Consider the following 18841-nt stretch of genomic DNA (forward strand, 5'->3'; position numbering starts at 1 on the left):
CTGTTAGGGTTGCAAGAATGACCTCTGAACGTAATGACCTATTGAATGAGTTTAGATTTTTGATGAAAATATTTTTAGAAAGAGGTTATCCTAGAGAGCTGGTTGGTGAAATATTGGATGAAGTTTACACTGGGTGGGGTATTAAATATAAGCCCCTGCTAGGACAAAAGTTAACATATAAAGAATATTCAAGTCACAATACAAAGGATTTTTCAAAAGCATGCATTATGGAATACAATGAATTTTCAGACAATTTTGCTAGAATTTTAGAAGAAAATTGGTCAATATTGAAGACCAATAAAGAAATCCATGAAATTGTGGGGAATAGACCATTACTGACCTATAAGACTGGCATGAATTTTAAAAGGTTATTCGAGAGAGACAGAAACATGTTTGATAAAAAAGTAAAGAAAGGAACAACTAAGTGTGGCAGTTGTCGACAATGTAAATATATCAATCAGGCTGAGAATATAACACTTAATAATGGTCTCAATAGTAAGGTATCCTTTTGCAAGGGCAATTGTCGTAGTAAGATGCTAGTTTATTTAGCCACCTGTACTACATGTACCTCCTTCTATGTAGGCAAAACTGAGAGGGCACTGAAGGAGAGAGTTTATGAGCATATTAATGATATTAAGGTAAAAAAGGAGACCAGTGCCCTCTACAAACATTCAGTAAATTGTATAGGCTTTATAGACTTTAAGTTTGCCATTTTAGAGTTAATGAAAATGGATACTAGGGGAGGTGATTTCAAGAATAACTTACTGTTGAAAGAGATCAAGTGGCAGTTGAGACTCAAATCAAATTATATGCCGGGTCTCAACGAATATATCAATATCAAGGCGATACTTATTGATAAAGCTGCTTCAGTTTGATTTTGTTTTGTTAACATTTAACACAATATACAATGTTTATATTCATGAAATATATGATTTTAAATTTATAAATATGCATTATTTTGTATATATAAATATTTTAAAAAAAATATTTTTAAACAATTTTAGAAATAATTATTTATTAATGTTTTATAATAACAACAACTGCCCATCTCATATTTGTATGTTATGTCTCTCAAGCTTTATGGTTTATTATGGTTTTCTCATGGTTCATTTAGCTTTTATTGCATGCCTTTATATTTCCATTTGTTCACATATATATTTACATACATATAATATATATTTTTATATATATTGTTATATATTTTTTATATATTTTACATTTCTACATTGTCTTCCACACACTTTTATCTAATATGTCTATACATTTGCTTTTAGTCCCTCAAATTATACCTGAATTATTTAATATTTATTTTCTGAAATAAAATAACTTATATTGTAGCACAGTTAACAAAGTTACGTACAGAAATATATTTGAAGGTTTGAGGAATTTAAAATAAATAAAATAAAATAAAATAAAATAAAATATATTGTATTATTTATTTGATAATATATACATTATAAAATATGACACAATAAATAATTAATGCAGTATTAATACAATATTTTATATATACATACACTTTTTTAGTATTTATATGCACAGCAGCACTTTAATAAGAGGATTTAAGAAGAGAAACAGAAATACATCAAAGGGTTAAATTTGTTCCGGACAAGTCAGTTAATTATTTTTGCTTTATATGTTTATTGAATGATTGATTTAATTTGTTAATTATTGAATAATTATGTAATTTAGAATGATATAAAATTGTGAGGCACTGTATACCAAGTATTCTGATGAAGTCTGCTTAGGGCAGATGAAAGCGCTCAATCTGGTGGATTTAAAGGTGTAATAAAGACTATCGGTTTGTTTGAACGGAGTCCGTATTTGTTTTTGAATTTGGACTGAGTCATACTTACCTCATGCCTCTATGAGATGATTTAATCTCTCCTGGTGTGCCTCACTGTTTACAGCTATTTCCTCTGCAATTGTACAATACAACTAGAAAATAAATGTATATGAAAGCATAATGAGTATCTGCATAGGCTGGCTATATCATTAATGCCATATCATAGACAGAGTATGTGTCAGTACAGTTACACAAACAAGGAGTTTTCTCAGTACTAAATTCAGCCTCCCATTGGCTTACAAGGCCCTGCTTGGGTTCTTAAGGTCACTGTAGTGGTGATGGCATTGTTTCCCCTTGTGGGGAATGCCAGTTGCACTGCAGACAGACTTGGATAATCTATTCCAAGCCTCAGCCTTATACTGAGACCCCAATATAGTCACCCTGCAGCAGTGTAGGACTGCAACATGTCATAAGGAGTGCCTCAAATATCCTTTACTTCTCCACACCCTACCTTTGTGCAATAAATTTAGCACCATTCTCTCCCTCATCAGCCATGTCTACAAAAGACATGCTAACAAAAGCTGTCTGACTTGGTGTCCAATTCAGACCTAGTGGGTAGCTGGTTCTGAACAAAGAAACACAGCATTGCCAACTGTATTTGCACAACTGAAAGCAGATGGATTCCTTGGCAGACACATTGGCACTACTTACATCACATAGCAGTAAAGGTATGAAACATGGCATTGAGCTTTGCCATGTGTGATGCACAAACCTTTGACACAAGTTCCATTGTTCAACAATGGAATGGTTAATTTCATGGTTTTTAATTCTTGCAGCTTAGATGGAGAAAGAGGATTAATTGTGACATATTATGATGGGGCTTAGAAATGTTAAAATATTGCTGTACTAGCTGGGAATCAAACCTATGGAATAAAGCATGAATAAACTGAAACTTAGCTTATTAAATGTCATTACCAGAAGAGAGTTACATTTCAAGCATGGGCATTACACATATACAGTACTAATTTCACAATGAATGGAAATTCACTTCAGATAGGGCTATATGTGTGTGATTTTAATTAGTACTGGGAATGCATTCCTATGTAAAAGTCAATATTCTGTTTGTAAATACATTTCAGATAGATGTGCACCTCTCAACTGTCCAGATTTTCACAGAATATCCAGATTTCTGCTACATATTTTTGTTTTTTTTCTCATAAAACATAAGGTTTTCTGACAAATCACTGATGATTGAAGTTACCAAATAATGGCATACATTTGATTTTTAGACTTTATATCCTTCAGAAAATGCATACTGACACAAATACTGATGCTCTAGCAACTTTGTAAGTTTATAAGAGCAATATTTAAAAGTTGTCCCTATTTTGGAGCCTTTTTTCAAGTGGCTCCTCATACCATGTTTACCTTCCTTATACTCAGCACATATTGTGGTATTTAGGAATGCTAATGATTTAACACCTTATTTGCATACTCTCAGTGCTCACAGGGCTGATTCTGCACTATATAAAGGAAATAGTGTAGCTAACACCCTTATATCATGCTGAGGAGGCAGTTTGGGTCCAGAAAGCTCAATAATGCTAACTAAACATCTATTTTGCAGAATTATCTGCTATCTCCTTTGCTTTGCTGTCAAATTATGTTGATTCTTCTTTCAGAATGCTTTTAATTTAACATTATAAAGTGAATTTCACTGGCCACTCAAAAGCATTTTTTAACCTAATGCTTTTTCTTTAAGCATTTTTTTTGACATAGCCATGTCTGAATTACAATGGAATATGACCTCTGTTTTTTCAAATTGTATTTAATTTTTGATTGCACAGTTATTGCAGATGGGTGTATTACAACTTTGTAGGAAGGTTTGACATTTGTATCTATGTTAGCGGGAAGAAAAATGTGTTACTTTTGTGGATTTCTACTTGACTGCCCCCAGCAGTAATGGAGATGGCAGTTATAGCAGTTTTTTATCTTCCTAATGCTACATTGTGAATTCTTATTCTTAATGTTGTGATGTAGTGCACAGTTAATCATGTGTTATCTGCATTACATAACTGTTATGGATTTTTGATAATATTTCAGTTAGAATTTTTTTGAGTGGATGGCTGTACTAACTTCTGTGTAGTGACAGGGAGCATTAACTTTTAAATTGTTGTATGCATGAGGGATGCATGCATTCACACATAGCTGATTACACAGATATTAAGTCTGATTATTGTATACTTAATTATGTGTCTGTTTTTGCTTTTATCTCATACAGGAATATGGCACCCAAGAAGAAATCTGTACCCCACAAGCAAACATACACTGATGCAGAAAATTTGGTAATTATCCAGGCCTTACATTGCCATGGAGGTGACAAATCTGCCAAAGACAGGATATGGAGCAGGTGGTTGATGACATGAATGCTGTCTGAAGGTGTGGGAGTACTTACTTACAGATACAACACTGGGAAGGTGATACGATAACCTTTGATCACCATAGAGCAGCTACAATTCCCCAGGAACAGGTGGTTATGGGAGGTGGTTCTGCTACCAAACCACCACTAATTGAAACAGAGGAATTTCTGTCCACTGCCAGATATCCAGATTAGTTCATCAGAGGGTTTCCACAGAATCCTTGACTTTGGTGTAGATGTTTATCTTTATATGTGTATATTTTAGATGTGTGATATAAATATATATATATATATATATATATATATATATATATATATATATATATATTTAGAGAGAGAGAGAGCAAGCCAGAGATAAGTGTTAATCAGACAACACAGTCATAGGGGAATAGAGAAGGTTGTTTGGATGGGGATTGTAAAGTCGCACAGTACTTTAAAAATGAAGACAGATACATTTCTTTCTCTCTTTCAGTGGCTTTTATTAACTACAGTACACACGTGCGGGAGCCTCAAGGAAAGCACCAGGGAGACTCCCAGAACAAAGAAATAAACAAGCTTATATACTGGTGATATTGCTGACAGTACCAAAATATAAAACTGAACCAATTAGATCATTACACAGGGCAATTAACCAATCAAAGGTTTACCCGTAAACATAAGACAATTCACATCATCATATCTCTAGGCAAAAGAGAAAATCAGATATACTTCCATAAAAGGCACATTTCCTATCTTCAGGCAGAATCTAGTTTGTTCAGTATTTTTCCATTGTTCACAGTTCAGAGTTGACAGTACTCAGTACATCTCAGTTTATACAAATTGTCACATACTCAATTCCCTTGAAACACATGCTTTGGCTGTTCATATTCTACAATCCCCCATTTGATGCTGTATAAGCATCATCATTTAACCTGTCATACATTTGCCACAGATCTAGCATAAGCATGCTACTAGTCTTTTCATCATTGAGAGACATTTTCATTTCATTATCTACAGTCATAGATGCAGGCATATAACATTTAGGCACTTTTTTTTACAGTTTTTGAAGACATTAATTTCAAGATCAGTGCTTTGATTGGAAGTAAGACAATGAAAGCAACAATTGCTAATACTGCAATTAACAAAATCAGCTTCAACAGTCCACCACCCCAACCTGAGAACAGGTTGGTTAACCAAGCCCATGTTGAGCTATTAGCCTCTTTGGCCTCTGAAAGTTTGGAAATTCTCTGAATCAGTTCAAGGTGACTTTCAATTTCGTGCTGATTGTCAGGAATAAAAGTACAGCACTCCTCCTGGATTAAAGTGCAAGTTCCTCCTTTCGCCACTAGAGTGAAATAGAGGGCCATATGGTTTTGGAGTACTACAGCCCTCATAGCAGTCAGTTCATCAGTTACTAGTTCTAAGGCAGAAAATGTAGCATTGCTTAAGATTTTGAACAGTTTAGATAACTTTCTCAGTTCCCAAATTGATTTCACTGCTCCATATGATGGAATTATACCAGCCCATGATATTATATCATCACCCAAGTCCATATGGGACAGTCCTTTGGTACTAGCATAAGCCAGGTCATGATGACCTGGCCCCATTTGGTATGTACCTCTCAAGACATCTGCAACAACTGGAAAGGCCTCAGAAATACCTCACTAAAAGAATCACAGGCCTAAAGCAGATGCCCTACGCTGACCGCCTTAAAAAACACCAGCTATACTCTGTCGCATATCGTCTACTCAGAGGCGATCTCTGCTTAACATACAAGGCCATGTCAAACCCAGAGCTGTTGGACATGCTACACTTAAAGAAATCCCAATCCCTCAGAGCTACACGCTCCAGGGATCTAAACCTTGTCATCACAATAAACAAAACATGCTGGAGGGATAGGTTCCTGACCCAGAGACTCCCCAGACTCTGGAATAGATTGCCCATACATGTCAAGCAGAGTGCCTCTTTGGACCTCTTCAAGAGGAACCTTGACGATTGGATGGGAGAAAGGAAATTCACCCCAGGGATCACGTCAGTCGCCCTGCTAGACAGGGGTCCAGGAAAGTAAATAATGTGGGAAGAAATAGCCCAGGAATTGTTATGGCTAGGCTTGTATAGGCCCTAGGGCTGATAGCCTAGTACCAACCTATGAACCTATGAACCTATGATAGATCCATGAAGCATCAACTTTGCCTACCGGATTGGCAGGCTTCTTGACCTCTCGAACATTCTGAATTTTTCCCTTAGGTAATGTAGATACATGTCAGATAGCTGGAACTAGGTAACCCAGGAAACAGCTGCCAGACCAGTTTCCTGGTAGCCATTTATATGCTTTTCTGGTGATATTGATATGCTTAAAGTGATTCTCAGCATTCTGCTGCCCTTCAAATATTTTCCAGTAGACCGTTTCTATTTTCTGGGAAAAGTTAGCTATAGAGTTTTTTACAATTCTTGATATAGGTGAGAAATTGGTTACACAACCCCATGCAGTGCAGTTATATACCACGGTTTTGTTGCAATGGCTCCACCCTACTCTGATTTTATCAAGTTTCTGGAAACACACAGTTCCATTTTGACGGACAGACAACTGTAATGCTACTTTGTGTTTCGAAATAACTCTTGATGTGTCGTAGATCAGATTCGTCCATGTCTCTTTAATCCCTAAAGGAACTATATTTAGCCTCAATCCCCCATGAACCGTAGAAATGGCGGTGCAGATCCAGCAATTGGAAACATTAAGGGATGATGCATAAGTATATTTTATAGCTTGGTAGGTATTGAATGGTGGATGCCATGCAGTTCTTTTGGCATGAGGTATTACTGTACCGGAAAATAGGAATGGCCACAGTAAAAATATAAGAACAACAAAAATAACCACCAAGATTGTTTTACAGTACCTCAGTGGAAATGGTGGTTTTGGTGGTATTGTATTAGAATGGGGAAGTGCTCCGACTGAAGAAATGTCAGACATTGTTAGGTGCAGGAACAGTATGGCTTTGAGTACAGGAGGCGATAGGTGGAGATTCTGGAGCTGTGAAAGGTAGAGGTGTTTGACCATCGGAAGGGACGACTTTCTTAACGTGTGATATATGAATCCAGGTTAGTGAGCCTTGTAATCGTGCCACTGAAGAGGTTGTCAATAGAACCAGGTAAGGCCCTTTCCAACGAGGTTGCAGTGCTGTTTTTCTGGAAAAAGGCTTGACGTACACCCAATCGCCTGGTTGTAGTTCAGAATATGTAAAAGGATCAGGGTTATGTTGTGCCACTGCTACTTGGCTGTGATAACACTGAAAGAAAGAAACAAGAGAAGTGCAGTATTCAATAACATCATGATCAAAGGCATCGTACTCAGAAAAGGGTGGTGGTGGAGTCATGGGCATGCGCATAGGTCGGCCCATTAGAATTTCATGAGGAGAAAGACCTTTAGTAGGATGTACTTGTGCTCTCATAGAGAGCAAAGCTAGTGGTAACGCCTGTACCCAAGTGAGGCCTGTTTCAGTAGTAATTTTTGCTAGTCTAGTTTTCAATGTTTGATTCATGCGTTCTATAATTCCAGATGCCTGTGGTCTATATGGACAGTGGAATTTTAGAGTGATGCCCAACATAGTACACAGTGAGTCAATTAATTGAGCTGTAAATTGTGTTCCATGGTCTGAATATATATAACAAGGAACACCAAATCGAGGTATAAAGTCATAACAAAGTTTCTGAGCAACTGAGATAGCATCACTTTTCGCACAAGGGTATGCTTCTAACCATCCAGAAAAAACATCAACAACAGTTAAAACATATTTAAAATGTGCACAAAGTGGTAATTCTATAAAATCCCATTGCAAAGCACAAAATGGTCCCAATGGTTTTGGTAAGGGTTGTATGGGAGCCATTGTGCCTTTAGAAATATTGTACTGTAAACAAATGGAGCATTTGCTCACAAAGTGCTATACAGAAACAGAAAGCTTTGGGGCAAACCAATCCTTTTGGATTTGTTTTATTAAAGCTTGTACCCCAACATGGGCTGGCAAATGATAAGCTTTAATGGAGGAATTTAGCATGGATAGGGGGCAAACCAATCTGCCATCTGGATGCTGCCAAATTAAATCAGATCATTTAAAACAATTTTGAGCCAGCCATGTTTTTCTTTCTGATTCGGAGACCTCATTCTGTAAAGCTTTTAGTACTGTTTCATCAAAAGTTTTCATAGATTGTAATGGCAATTACAATCATGTGGCTCGCCCTCGTCTGAGGTTGGTATTAAAGAGGCAGGGTTTAGTGGTGGGCAGCGTTTAATTTGTAAAGCAGGATTTCTCATTAACTTATTTCGTACTTAGTAAGGCGTGCATTTGAAAGATATTGTGTTTTAGTTTTCAAAAGTAAGGCTTGAACAACATGCGGGACTGCTAGTACAGTGTCATGTCCCAGGGTTAGTAGAGCTGCCATGTCTACCAAGATGGCAGTAGCAGCCACAGCCCATAAGCAAGCTGGATAACCAGAAGCAACTGGATCCAATTGAGTGCTATAGTAAGCAATTGGTCGGTATCCTCCAGTGTGTTTTCCCCTTGTGTGTTATGCTTTGGTATTGGGGTGGGGACATTACCATGATCCCATATACGTTTCATCAGATCAGCTGGAACAGCGTATTGGGGGACAGCTTTAACTTCTTCTATAGTAGGATTTTGTAAACATATGTGTCCTGCTAATACGCGTTGAAACTTTGCTGGGTTATTACGAATGGGCGGAAGTGATTTAGTAATAGCTTGAAAATCAACTGCCGACCACGCCCTAGGTACGACGACAGTAGCCGGTTGTTCCGCATCTCTGGCATGTGCTGGATTTGGAACCTCCCTCAGTGGAAATACTCCTGCTTCATCTGACAAGCTCGTGCTCGAATCGGAAGTGAAGCTTTGATGAGATTTATCTGGATTAATGTAATCATCCTTATCATTAACCACAATTGGGCATTGCTTATAATATTTACCCTTGTGTGAATAAACCATTTTCCTGTTTTGAGGTATTTTCAGCTGACTGGACATAGGGTCAAAAAGCATTTGCACTTTTCTTTTGTGCTGTTTTTTAATCTTAGAGTGGGTCACTCTAGGGGATGATTTGCCTGTATCTATTTGGTTAGGTTGTTCTATAGCCAGGTGACTAGGCTGGCCTCCTATCACCTGATCTCCCCATCTGGGGTCCAGAATGATTTGCTCTTCCATCCGCCGGCCTTCACTCGGTATTGTAGAACTAACAGTTCCATCCTGTAGTTGTGAAGGTTGATATTGTGGTGGAGGAGCTGTAGGGGGTGGGGGGAACCATGGATTATCATCTTCAGATGATTCTGGTACCTGTAGTTTATTTAATTCTTGTACCAGATATAATCCCTTAAAGGGTGGTTCTTTTAAATGTTTACCAATAGCTATATCTAGAGTCTTAGTAGTTTGTTGCAGTTCCTTTATCTGCTCTTTTAACTTTTGTTGACTATCCTTAAGACTACTAACGACCAAATCTTTTTCCCGTTCTTTTGCCTCACACATCGAATAATTAAAAGCTGCCCAGCACAACCCTGGTATTTTTCCTTTCTTTTTTAATTTTTTTCATAAATTAGACAGAACATCTTTATTAAAACTACCATTATCCGGAAAAGCAAGATCGCCGTCGTCCTTAGTAAGGGCGATCCACTGATCTAAAAACATAAAATTGTCCTGGGACACCCGATAAAACATATAACCAGCTGGTGTACCTTTTTCTGGCTCATTTATTTTTCCCACACTCACTCCCATTTTCACTCAGTACACCACTATCACTCGTTGAGCTATACCTGTTTGCCACAAGTTTAGCTAAAGCGTTATGAAAACGTCTTGTTACCCCACTCTCATACAAGATGCTATACCTGTTTGACACAGGTTTAGCTAAGGCGTTATAAAAACATCTTATTACCCTGCTCTCATACAATAAGCTATACCTGTTTGACACAGGTTTAGCTGAGACGTTATAAAAATTTATTTTTACCCCGCTCTCATACAATAAGCTATACCTGTTTGCCTCAGGTTTAGCTAAGGCATTATAAAAACGTCTTTTTTCCCACTCTCATTCCTCCTTTCATATGTATGACGCCAGTTTATTTTCCGGATTAACCCCACTCTTCAAAGCAGAAAAGAAATGCATGCCACTTACCTTAAAATGACTGAAGGAGAGAAATCATAAATTTGTCAGATAAAAAAAAAAAAAATATTCATAAAACTTTAGAAGGCAGACAGGGACAGAAAAATGAAAGAAATACTACAGAAACAGAAACAGAAAAATCTGCTGTGGGCCCTTTTAGCAGTATTTCATTCAGTTCTCAACTGCTGCAGCTTGCTCTTAATTCAGATCCGAGTAAACGGCACCAATTGTAAAGTTGCACAGTACTTTAAAAATGAAGACAGATACATTTCTTTCTCTCTTTCAGTGGCTTTTATTAACTACAGTACACACGTGCGGGAGCCTCATGGAAAATACCAGGGAGACTCCCAGAACAAAGAAATAAACAAGCTTATATACTGGTGATATTGCTGACAGTACAAAAATATAAAACTGAACCAATTAGATCATTACACAGGGCAATTAACCAATCAAAGGTTTACCCGTAAACATAAGACAATTCACATCATCAGCATATCTCTAGGCAAAAGAGAAAATCAGATATACTTCCATAAAAGGCACATATCCTGCCTTCAGGCAGAATCTAGTTTGTTCAGTATTTTTCCATTGTTCCCAGTTCAGAGTTGACAGTACTCAGTACATCTCAGTTTATACAAACTGTCACATACTCAATTCCCTTGAAACACATGCTTTGGCTGTCCATATTCTACAGGATGGAATTCAACTGTTCACTACATTTTTGTAGGAGAACATTTTTAATCTGCACATATTAAGGGTGTTGTTCTCTTTTTCTTGTTTCATTTGCATTGTGATACTTATCAGGCTTTTCTCCATTCTCTTCCTCAAATGCAGGGACATTTGGAGTGCAGGCTGCCAGAACACCTGCACAATGTATGTATGCATTTGATTATTGTTATTACTGTATATGATGTAGATTTAGGCCTATATAGGATTATAATTTGTGTTGGTCTGGCATTTGTTTGAGTTATCAAATTTATTCTCTATTTCAATTTTTGCTGTGTTTATTACTTGTTATCATAGTTAATCCTGAGAGTGGCACTGTGGAACTTTTACCACATGATGTCATGGTATTGGTAGTCTCTGATGATGTCAGTGGTGAGGAATATCCACAATCTAGGTGTGTAATTAGATGCCATCAGACATATGTGTAGGGCTCTAGTGAAGTCACAAGCATATTCTACCAGGGCTTTGGAAGACATAGTGTGAGTACTAAACTTTGTACATTCTGATGTGCATGACTTCCTGAACCATGTAGATGACTCTTGTACAGGATGAATGACACTCTGGATTTGGCAGTGTCTGTGATGGAATGTCTGTTGGGGAGGGTGGGCATCCATGTGACCGGAGATCCACAGCATCTTCTGGTGTTAACAGAAGTGGCCAAACAAGATCCCGCTCCTACAGTTACACTACCTACACTATTCGATTTTCAGCCCTGTCCATTAATGATTGCTATGTCCACACCAAGATGTAGTAGGCTACAGGGTCCTGGCTCAGGATATAGTCGTGAGAATAACTCATCCAGCAGAAATCCCTCACATTCAGGTAACTCTCTCAAATTCTAGCTGGGGCCATGGAAGCAGTAGTGCAACTCCAGACAGAGTTAGTTCTCATGGTGTGGGCTGACTTTGCTGAACTGACTAGTCTACCATGCAGCTCACACTTGTCTGAGATGCCAGGACATAGTGCTAGCATAGTGCTTGATTTTTGTTCATGCAGACACCCACATACTGAAAAGAAATAAAACTCACTTACCCATGCCACTTCACAAACTGATGCAAGCTATCTACGCATACTGTTGAGAGCTATATGTCTGTTGTTACTGGCCCTGAATACTATATACTTTGATAGATACATGTATTTCTTACCCATTGATACTCACCTCTTCAGTGTCAGTCTTGCTTTCCTATGACCCCCCCCCCCCCAACTCCCCATCCTGTGCAAATTTTATTTATTTATTTTTTATTTATTTCCATTTGTTTACCGGGAATGTCTGATTGGGCCAAAATAGTCCATTTTCAGTGGAGGCCCTGGGAGAAATGCTCCACAGAATATAATCTAGTCATAGTACAATAATCATATCAGAGTAAATTGTTTTTACGTGCAATAATAATATCAAAAGAAATACATAATGTATACAGAACAATATTCAAAAAAAGGATACATATGGAGGAATTAATATGAGGTAACACATAGCAGAACTAAAAGACTAAGGAATATGAGATTAGTATAAACAGGCTGTAAAATAGTAAAAAGAACTAGGAAAAAAGTTCAGGGGTTAAGGAAACAGTTGTCTAAGGAGAAAAGAAAATATTAGTAGGCAACTGAAAGAGGAAAAGTAGTATAGTGAAAGGAGTAATTTGAGTAAGGACTGTGCCCTTCCTTTTGCACATATCTTTGTGACTAGGATTTTATATATGTCTGATGCACTCAGTGGATAGCTAATGCTTGCTTATTTACAAGCTTCTATTTATCAATATTTATTTCAGAAGAAAATGTTTTGATTTCTTTTTTTTTACTCATTTGTGAATGATTGCTTCTGTAACTGTTGAACCTCATTATATTTCAGTTAATATTGTGATGACAGCATTGAAACCCTTAAGCATTTCAGTGTTTCTTCTTGGTATAGTTGTGCAAAAGAGGGTATAATCAACCTGTTCCATGTTACAGACAGTAGTAATTGACATGTATGATGCACACTATTGTTTCTAATATATAACCGTATTTTGCAAAAATCTGCCAGAGGATATATTAATGACATAAATGTACACTTCAGACAAATGCTCTGCTTAGCAGCATATGCATTAATACATCTGGGAGTAAATGGTTATATAACTTTTTTTGTTTGTTTTCTTTACAGGTTCCGCACTTACCCTGTCATGACTGTAGCTACAAATTTTGTCCTTAGTGGTTGTCCCTGTCTGATGCTATCAGAACACATCCATTACATTTTAAAGTAAAGGTTGTGGAGTTTGACAGGCATTAGTTTTGCTATTTGTATATGTTTGCATGGGCTCTTAATCTTTGTCCTAGGTATTGATTGCGTGATTAGCCAGAGCCAGGGCATATTGTGCACACCTCCATTCGCCAGCATCATTGCAGCTGGTGGTTCCCCCTCAGACTCCTCATCTGTACCTGCTGCTGCTGGCCCTGCCTCTGGTCCTTGAAACTGTGGCACTGCCCCTTGTTGACCTTGTTGAAGCTGTTACCTGAGAATTATATTGTGTAACATGATACAGACTGTAAGTATTTAGGCAGATGTGCCTTTGTCATACTGCAGTGTATCTCCTGATTTGTCTTGAAACTGAAATTTTGATTTAAGCAAACCAAAAACATGTTGTATGAAATTCACAGTTTAAGCATGGGCTTCATTGTATCCTTGTTCACTGGGGTTGTGTGGCTTTTCATGGGTGTCAAGAGCCAGGGCTCCAGTGCATAATCTGTATCCTCTGCGAGATGCCCTCAAGGAATGTCACCCCTAGCAAATCTTGTTTACAGCTGACAAGTATGTGATATGTGTGAGTCATGGAAACTGCCTGGGTTAACTGCACAAACATTGTAGATGATCCCTTGGGCATTATAGACTACCTGTCTGTTTACAGAGTGAAAACCTTTTCTGGGGATGCACCTCCTTTCCTGTTCCCCAGGTGGGTTCTGTTCCTGTATAATCTATGGCCCCCAACATTTCAGGGAAGCATGCTGCACATATTTTCTGCATGGCTCTTGCTCTGTCTTGTGGGTTTCTTAGGAAATGGATATGATCCCTTCCATGTAGTAGTATTGCATTTAAAAACTTATGTAATAGTCTAGAAGTTGAGGTCTGTGACATCCATAATATATCCTATGATGGTCTCTGGAAAGTACCAGCATTTAGTACAAATAATATTAACTATACATTTATTTTGAATAGGATGGGTTCTCCAAGATTTCTCCAAGATTTTTGCAGGTGCCTGTGCCTATCAGAGCTATAGGTGCCAAACCAGGGATGACTTTCCTGTTCCTCATCCAATTGTTCAAATCACACTTGAATTGGGTTAGGTAGGAAAAAGCCTACACTGAGCATACACAATTGCTTTACAGCTTCCTGAATAGGGCTGCCATATTGGATTAGTTAATTAGCATGTACTTTTGCACTTTATTTTATCATTAGCATATTCCGCTGTTTATCTGAATTTGGTGTCACTACAGTTATGTAGAGACATTTAATGAATACCCAATAGCACGTTAACTTGTTGGCAGTGCACCATGCCACCAACACAATTGCTACACTTTGTGCAACCATTAATGAATCCAGCCTATGGACTGTTTATGTTGCCTGCTTTACAAAGCCCTGATATTTAATTATTTTTTTGTCATGTTGGGCCTGTGAATATATAAGATGTATATAAGATGTATGGTGTTCTGGGATTATGAGGAACACTTCCATTTTCACTTTCCCGATGATTCCTTATATTAAATGTCTCCATGAAAAACTCAAATAATTAATACATTTGACATAAATTAAGTTTGCTGAGAAAACAGGGCAAATACCACTGTGGCCCAGTGATACAATACACTAGAGCAGACAAGTAAAGTGATAACCATTTAGTAGACCAATGTATTTGTTACAATACATACTTCTAAAGCATTTGAACTGCACAAGCACTTCCTCAGGAGCTAATCGATCTAACTCCAGACACAATTCTCAAATGCTCCTGATTTTCAATGATGACTCTGTTTGAGTACAAAATTTTGCTCTGTTCTTCCTAAAAATGGTAATTTTCAAAGGTTGTTGTTGTTGAGTCTTTTGGCTTATGCCGGTTAGGGGTCGCCACAGCAGAACTCCGGTCCACTAATGTTTGGTAGTGGATTTTTACGTGCCGAGTTACCAGCCCTGACGCACAACCTTCAACGAAGGCACGCCCATTCACACATGCCTCCACACAGAAGACACTCTAGCTGAGAATTGAACGGGACAATGTCTTGCTTTGAGGCAACAATGCTACCGCAGCACCACTACCGCAGATACTGGTAATTTTCAGAGGTAAGGTGTTAAATTACAGTCAAGAAAAGATGTTAATCATTACAGTTACAAATTTGTTTACTTCAGAAAATGTATACCAGTTCAACTTATCTTACTCTGTCAATTTTCATAGTCAGTAAAATCAATATTAAAAAACTGCACTTGATTTGTAAATTCTAACCTTAATCCTGAATGCAAGAGATTGAGACCTGTGGCTCCTGATGAAGGACTTATACTCCATAAGACTGAATAGGAAGATCAGTAATAACTAGGCCAGTCCAATAATTGTTAATGCATATCTCTGTGTTCCAATGTTTTTTTACGAAAGCTTTAAATGAATCTAGATTCTGAAGACTATATATAATTACGTGCATAGTTTTCAAGTAATTTTCTCAAGAAATAAGACTGTATCTGTCCAGTAGGTCAGTCTTGCCTAGATAATCAGTTGTGGGTTTTGCTTTAGTTTTATATGTGATACAAAATGAATGAAACAACATGGTGGCATGAGGATTATTACCCAAAGGAGTAAGGACAAAGCAGAAATTTGGTCACTGTAAATGATGCTTTAGAGATCCAACAAATTACGAGCTGCTACTCAAGGAACCTATTTGAATGAAAATGGATGCATCTGTATCCCACATTTTTTGTGGTGATGAGTACATAGCAAAGTGGTTTAATGGAATGTACTCAGGATTCTGCAATTAATTCTGGGCACATTGACCAGGCTATAGAAAGGAATACTTTCTTACTTTACTTTATGCAATGAATTAATCTGTCAAATAAAAAAGAAGCAAGAAACTTTATGGATACCATATTACAGTGGCAAGGCATTGAAAACATTAAAAATAAAAGAGTAAACCACTGTCATAATCAAATAAGAAATGAAGACATCATAGTTCAAGTTATTCAGCTACATTGGGATTCAGAGGGTTGTTATTCTGGGTCCTTTGTTAAACATTTGTACAAACATCCTGTATGATGTGTGCATGTGTATGTTTGGGTGCATAAATGGGTATGTGAAAACCTGTGATATACTAATAGTCATAATACTGAATGCAAAATCCATAAATGTAAAAACATTAAAACTTTACGATACTGAACTGAAAATACCTACTAACAGCATATATGTCCAATCAACAAACATTGTCAGTCTCGTGTTAGTGAAACACAAAAATAAGTGTTAACATGGATCCTAATTGGGGGGGGGGATCCAGCTCTGCCCACATATGGGTGAGTAGGTATTTTGATTTGAACATTTCAGCACTACAGGTTTTTGGCATTTTGTCATTGTACATTGGGTATTATTACTTTTGGGAAACTGCTTTTCAATAAGTTGACACGGACCCAATAACTATCTGTTTATTTTCTATATAGAGATCTATATCTTTATATATGTATATATTTACTGTTTATTCACTGGGTAAGTGGATCAGTCTGTTGACCCTTTGTAGCCACAATCAGAGCTCAAGGTTTTGAAAGTGCAACTACTTCTTTCTGATCTACAATATTATTTACAGAATAAGTACACAGCAAAATTCAGAACATAATGGTAAGGTTCAATGCAGACAGATTAAGATTAAAATATCCAGTCAGAGTGAGTTGAGAGAAAAACAAAAGAAAAAATATACATAAAATGCAAGCTAAAATATGTATAAAATACAGTGCAAATGCACATATAAAAAATAAACTTCTGTATACATGTGAAATATATGTGTATAAGATGCCACGTTAAGAGGCTGAGAAAAGTTTCTTAAATGTATTTTACTATTCATGATATGGGATGATAAGTTACAAAGAGAGACTCAGTAAAGAAATTGTTGTCCTGTGTTCTTCTGTACGCTTAAGAGTTGTCTTGTAAAGGTAGTTTCACTCTTAAACAGGGGGAGTGACCGTGTTTTAGCACCTTGTAAATTAGAGTTCTTAGAAGAAAAGGGGCCCTATGAGGAGATCATTTGAAGTGATCAAATGACAAGAATATAAAAACCCACCCCCGTCAACCACACTGAGCACTGCATTTGTTGAAAACCAGAAGAATAAATACCATATTCGGTCAGCAGCTTAGACGTCACCGTGTACATGCATGCATTTATCTAGTGAGCAAAGTGTATTCAGGTAATATAGGTGTGGTTTGATGAGCTGAACTTCGATCAAGTCAAGTTTTGACAAATGCATTGTTTGATGTTGAGATCTTGATGGAGTGGCTTTTGACACTTTGGCTATTCCATCATTTCAAATGGATCCCTATGAGGTACTGAAAGCCAAATGGAATTTTTAGCAAATTGCAGTGGTGAGCCTGGTGATCTGCTAACAGAATGAAACTGCAGAATTTATTCTCAGCAGTCTGTATTCTGTGAATATTATGGCCTGAATGCATAAAGAGAAAAGGAAGGCCATATTTCAGTTTTGGTATTCAAATGTTTTTAGCAATGACCTTGCAAGCAGTGGTTGACAGATGATGATTAATACTTAACATAGCTTTAATTGAGCAAGAAGTTTGGTACAAAATCTGTATGTGTGGGAAAGGAAAGGGTAGGTTCAAGTAAAAGGCTGTGACATTGGTATTATGTTCCCAGTGATAGCATGGGTACTACGTGGGTCTGTCTAGTTCTCTAACATGTAGAGGAATAGGTATTTTGATGTTAACATTTTAACATTACAGCATTTTGGAATTTTAATGTTGTATGTTCAGTATTAAGATTTTCAGTATACTGCTTTTCAGTAAGTTTACATGAAACCTATAGGTATATTATATATGTATTTGTCATTTTATTTATTTATTCACTGACATTTGTTGACCAGAAAAGTCCACTGGGTCAGTAACCCATTTTCAGTGGAGGCCCTGGGAGAAAAGCTCCACAAAATGCTACTGAAGTATACAAATTTAACAAAGATAGTAAAATATATGATTACATATGTTACTTGCAGAAATATATTATAGATTTTGTCAGGCTATTTTGTTAGGTTTGGTTATGTTTAAAAGCATTTTGTTGGAGGATCTGAGAGTTCATGTAGGAGTATAAGTATGTAGGATGGAGCAGAGTGCTGGGCAGGAGCTAGGTTTAAAAATAAGTTTATGGGCTAGTGTTAGTTAAATATAATTGAGATAGTTGGAAAATTCGAGACAGTTCAATTCTGAAATTGCATGGCAATGGTGAGAACGGCTAGGCTTTCCTGAAGAAAAACTTAGCTATTTATAATAGCAAGATTGCAATTTATTGCTAAGGAGGTAGACTTTATGACAGTAAAGTTTCCTTAGTGTGTTGAGAATATGTGGTTTAAAGGTGATCAGTATTATTGAAAAGATTCTGAACTGTACATCTGGTGGTTTTATGGAGAAAAGTAATAGTTTGTTTTTTTGGGGTTTAATAGGTTCACTGGTTCATAACCCATAGAAGTACCCTGGCATCATGCCACCATTAGTTCCCAGTGCCACTGTGAAGTAGAGCATATCAAGTAGAGCATATAATTGCTGGAGCCTTCCTGTGTCTGGGCAGAGTGCTCTTCAGAC

This window comes from Protopterus annectens, chromosome 8.part0 (assembly GCF_019279795.1).
Source record: "Protopterus annectens isolate FY-2018-M chromosome 8.part0, PAN1.0, whole genome shotgun sequence".
Lineage (NCBI taxonomy): Eukaryota > Metazoa > Chordata > Ceratodontiformes > Protopteridae > Protopterus > Protopterus annectens.